We start from the raw sequence: 5,498 nt of genomic DNA, 5'->3' as shown, positions 1-5,498 counted from the left end.
CGCTCCGCGGCATGTGGGATCCTCCCGGACCGGGGCGTGAACCCGGTTCCCCTGCATCGGCAGGCGGACGCGCAACCACTGTGCCACCAGGGAAGCCCATTTTGCCCATTTTTTGATTGGGTTGTTTGTGTTTTTGATATTGAGCTGCATGAGCTGTTTGTATATTTTGGAGATTAATCCTTTGTCAGCTGCTTCATTTGCAAATATTTTCTCCCATTCTGGGGTTGTCTTTCCATCTCATTTATGGTTTCCTTTGCTGTGCAAAAGCTTTTAAGTTTCATTAGGTCCCATTTGTTAATTTTTGTTTTTATTTTCATTACTCTAGGAAGTGGGTCAAAAAAGATCCTGCTGCGATTTATGTCAAAGAGTGTTCTGCCTATGTTTTCCTCTAAGAATTTTATAGTGTCTGGCCTTACATTCAGGTCTTTAATCCATTTTGAGTTAATTTCTGTGTATGGTGTTGGGGAGTGTTCTAATTTCATTCTTTTACATGTAGCTGTCCAGTTTTCCCAGCACAACTTATTGAAGAGACTGTCTTTTCTTCACTGTATATTCTCGCCTCCTTTGTCATAGATTAGGTGACCATATGTGTGTGGGAAAAATACGGAACGCTTCATGAATTTGTGTGTCATGCTTGTGTAGGGGCCATGCTAATCTTCTCTGTATCATTCCAATTTTAGTATATGTGCTGCCAAAGGGAGCACGGAAATGATTTCTTAAACATGACACAGGGCTTCCCTGGTGGTGCAGTGGTTAAGAATCCGCCTGCCAATGCAGGGGACACAGGTTTGAGCCCTGGTCTGGGAAGAGTCCACATGCCACAGAGCAACTAAGCCTGTGTGCCACAATTACTGAGCCTGTGCTCTAGAGCCCGTGAGCCACAACTACCGAGCTCGCGTGCCACAACTACTGAAGCCCACGTGCCTAGAGCCCAAGCTCCTCAACAAGAGAGGCCACCGCAGTGAGAAGCCTGCGCACCACAACCAAGAGTAGCCCTCGCTCACTGCAACTAGAGAAAGCCCGCGTGCAGCAACGAAGACTCAATGCAGCCAAAAATAAATAAATAAATAAAATAAAATTTAAAAATATGATGCAAAAGGCACTAACTAAAAGGAGAAGATCAATAAAGTTGATTTCATTAAAATTAAGTTCCCTTCATTGACATACACCATTAAGATAGTAAAAAGCAACCATAGGGTGGGAGAACATATTTCCAACAATTTTAACCGAAATATTCAGAATACATAGAGAATTGTTACAAATGATTAAAAACCAAAAGCAACACTGCCAATTCAATAAAAAATGGACAAGAGAATTCACTAATGAGGAAATCTAAATGACCAATGTACTTTTAAATGGCTTTCAACCTCATTGGGAATCAGTAAAAGCACATCAAAACCTCAATGAGAAACCATTGCTTACCCACTAGATTGGAGAAAATTTAAAAGTAGGACAATTCCAAGGCAAGAACATGGAGCAATAAGAACTTTCAAAAACTGGTGGCAGTAAACACTGATCCAGTCATTTTGGAAAATGCTTTGGCACTATCCAGTAATGTTTAGCTGTGCATATCCAGAAACTCCTCTCTCAGAGATATTTTCTATTATTGAAATGCATACTTATGTGCACTACCGTACACTTGACAGGAATGTGCAATGTTGCATACAATAGCCTCAGATGGGATCCTGCCAAACATCCATCTACAGTGAAATGAATAGACAAAGGGTTTATTCATGTAATGGAATAACATTCAGTAGTGAAAATTTTAAAACTACAGCTGTGTGCAACATAACAACAAAAGAAACAAGACAAAAACAGATACAAGTAACCCACATTGATTAGGGGTTCCTGCTTCTGTGGCAAAACCATGAAACAAAGCAGGGACACACTATCCTAATAGTCAGGAGAGTGGTTACCCCAGGGGAGACAAGAGTTTAAGATGAGCGAGGAACATGGTGGGGAAGTTACTTACCCTCCTGATTTGGTCCCCAACAAGGATTCTTCTACCCAGTGTCATCTGAGCCAATAGAATGAGACCAAGAAAAAGAAAGTTTTATTCTTTGATGAAAGAATGGAGAGGGGCGAGATCACCCTGTAGAATACCGTCTCTCCCTGGCAGGCCGGAGGTAGGGCTGCTTTACAGGGTTTTCTTCAGCGGGGCGGGGGTGGAGTTCTCTTGGGGGCGGAGCTCTCTCGGGGGCGGATTTCTCTCAGGGCTGGCGCAGCCGGCTGCTTGCGGCTTCGGATCACGGTTCCGCGTGCAGAGACTCTGCACACAGGCCGCCGCCGCCATCTTGACTTGCTGTGTCGTTCGTGGAGCTCCTGCGCGGTGTCGTTCGTGGAGCTTCTGCCTTGTGTCCCTCGGAGCTGAGGTGTCGGCGCAGCTGTTTGTGCACTAGAACTGTGGTCTGAAGTGCTGGATGCCAGGTCTCTGCACACGGCCCCCTATGAGCAATTGAAACTAGACTAAGCACAGAGGAAAAGAAAAATGAAAGGTTAGACTTTTTTAATTACCCAGATTCTATTTTCATTTCCCGGGAATAGTCAACGGGCTTTGCCAGTGATAGCAGCATTCTCTGATGCTGATGATGTTCACTATCTTGACTTTGATGAGTGTTACACAGGGATCCACTCTACTATAATTTGTTAAACTGTGTCGTTTGTTATAATTTGTTAAACTGTACACAATATTTTATACACTTTTCTTCATGCCATATTTCATAATTTAGAAATGTTTAAGCATATGCAGGGTACAGAGGGAATACAAAGAAAGGAGTCATTTCTATGGGAGGGAGGAAGTAGGAAAGACTTCTTAGGAGGTTTCCCGTGAGCTAAGTTGGGAAGTGGCTCAAGGAGTAGGAGGGTACCCTCAGACTTTGATTCCTGTCACAAATGCTTACTTGTGTGTTAGTGCCCAGACTGGGAAGACTGTTTCAACTTGGCTCTTCCTGGCGGTGTAGGTGGGAGTGGAAAGATGCTGGCGATGAATACACTGGGCAAAAAAAAAAAAAAATCAACCAATTTAAGGTCCATAGGCTACAGATAGAATATAGTTAAGTGTTGTCCTGGGCAGTATGGTTTAGTTGTATGACATTACTGGTTCATTTATTCAATAATTAATCCATTCATTCAACAAATATTTTCTGAGCTTCTACTCTGTGCTGTGTATTACTCAAGATTCTGGGGATACAGTGGTGTATGAGACTAATGTGTTTTCATTGACCATGATTAGCATGGGATTATTATAGGCATCTGCTTATTTTCCAGAGTAGGTTGAGTGATTTGTGATCCTATAGTCACTGCAGAATAGATGTTTGCTTCTGGATCTCCTCCAAAATAGCCCAAATCAAATGTGATCCTTGATGTAAGGTCCATGAGATTATGTGGGTTTTCCTCAGCCTCACCCATGCCATCTGGGTCTTTACCTTGTCCCAGATTTGCACCCACAGAGCTCAGTGGGTTATAATTTGGAGACTTGGCCAATTCTTTTAGTTTAGAGAAATAAGACAGTATTTATCTGTGTAAGTACTTAGGTGTCTCCACCATTTTTGATTCCTTCAGTTTTTAACTTTACCTTCAGCAGAGGTCATTGAGCCCGCAAGAGAGGGAAAAAAGTGTTTGTAATGGTTTTCTTTATATGGGACAATTTTAAAAAATAGTGAAAGGCAAAATGAAACTAATCCTAAGAAGATCTCTGAAATAACTACTGTTTCAAACTGTAGGCTTGGGGTTACTTTTTATTCCAGAATTTGAAAAGTGTTTGAATTGTTTGTTTCTCAGGAAATTTTACCCTCTAATAATATAAAATTTATTGTATGGTGAATTTCACTGAATAGGCCTGAAGAAGATCCTAAGATGGAATTCTTGAAGAGAAATTATTTTTTCACGTTTAGTTTACAATGTATATATATAATGCTTGATGTTTCTTTATTTCATATTTCAATGATATGCATTAATTTTTTGATTTTAGTTTGGGTAACTTTGGCTTTTATCTGATCAAAAGACTTGTTATCATGCTGACCTTTCCAGCATTTGATTGACAACTGATTCCTTCAGAGGCTCATGAGATATATGTTTCCCAAAGTTTACAAATGCTTTTATTTAATAAGACCAAAAAAATGGTAATTTCTGAGTAATTTGTCCTGCTATAACTCTTTTCTCTTATCATTCTTTTAAAAAAAAAGATCTTTTCCCAAAACTACTTCTGAGACATTATAAACATACTAGCTAATTCAACATTTACTGAGTGCCTACTACATTCCAGGCACAATGCTAGTTTTTCATTTAAGACAAAACAAGTAGGATGCAACACCTGTCCACAGGACTTCACAATTGGTTGAGGATTGAGAGACATAAATTGTCAACAAAGATACAGTGTGATAAATGTGATAATCAAGGTTAGAATAGAATGCTAAGTAAGAAAATAGGAAAGATATTTAGTTGATGTCGGAAGCAAAAATGAAGGCGTTTCTAGGTGAAAGTGACCTGAGCTGAGATCTGAAGAAGGTATAGTGCTGGGTGATTAAGGTAAAGATGTTAAGATGGACAGTGACCTAGGCAGAAGGAACAAAAGGCGTAAGACACAGGGTGTGAGAGAATGTGGTAAAGTTAGAACTGCAAGTGGTTTAGTGTGGCTGAAGAGTAGGTTGTGAAGTAAGTGGACAGAGAGTGAGATGCAGAGGCTGAGATGCAGGTAATTAAAGGCCTTATATGTCATTCTAAGGGGTATCAACCTTACCCTGAAGGTAGTGGGATGCACTGAACAATTTTAAGTAGAGGAGTGAGAAAATATTTGTATTTTAGACTGATCTTTCTAGTGGTAGTTTGGAGAACAGTTAGTAAGGTGAAAGCCTGGTGTTTGGGGATGAGGCCATCTGACCAGAGGCAAAGTTAAAGCACTAAATTGAAGCAAAAAAATAACTTAGAACTGAAGAGTCAGTTTGGTTCCAAACACCTATGTAATTCAGATTTTTCTCTGACAAATTTCCAGATTATTGCCAGGTCACTTTACCTGAGTTGTTACATATCTATATAAAGGTAGTACATAATTAAGCAGAGTTTATGTGAATGAAGCAACATCTATTCCTTCTTTGAATAGGGAACAAGATTTCAAGGAAAAGAATCTATAATGCTTTATCAATGATGTGAGATATAATAAGAAAAATATAATGTCAAGAAGGCCTGACTTAAATTACTATCAATAAGCCAAGGTGAGGTCTAATGACAGCCTTAACACTATTTCAACAGCCGCCAATATTTGAAGCTAGTGATTTGTTTATATTTGTCCAAGAGATAGGTTAATGGCAATTTTGTAGTTGGTGGCAGGCATCCTAATCATTCTTCCAGCAGGACAAAACCATCATTTAATCATGTCACTGGTTCAGTTAGGATTGATATAGGGAGAGTGAGAAGTTAAATGAGTCTTCAAAACACTCTATCCATTAAAAAAGGGGAGTTCAAAAAAAGATTCAAGGAGAAGAATTCATGTGTATCTTCAG

At 39.8% G+C, this 5,498-nt stretch overlaps 1 non-coding gene across 1 annotated transcript; it reads right to left on the bottom strand.

Moving 5' to 3' along the window:
* Positions 1-597: 597 nt before the first annotated feature.
* Positions 598-704, bottom strand: LOC112063897 (U6 spliceosomal RNA). The gene has a single exon (XR_002891243.1). It is a non-coding gene; the product is annotated as a U6 spliceosomal RNA (small nuclear RNA).
* Positions 705-5,498: the final 4,794 nt, after the last annotated feature.

The sequence above is a fragment of the Physeter macrocephalus genome, chromosome 4 (assembly GCF_002837175.3).
Source record: "Physeter macrocephalus isolate SW-GA chromosome 4, ASM283717v5, whole genome shotgun sequence".
In the NCBI taxonomy this organism is placed as follows: domain Eukaryota; kingdom Metazoa; phylum Chordata; class Mammalia; order Artiodactyla; family Physeteridae; genus Physeter; species Physeter macrocephalus.
This window is presented reverse-complemented; position numbering and strand designations above follow the sequence as displayed.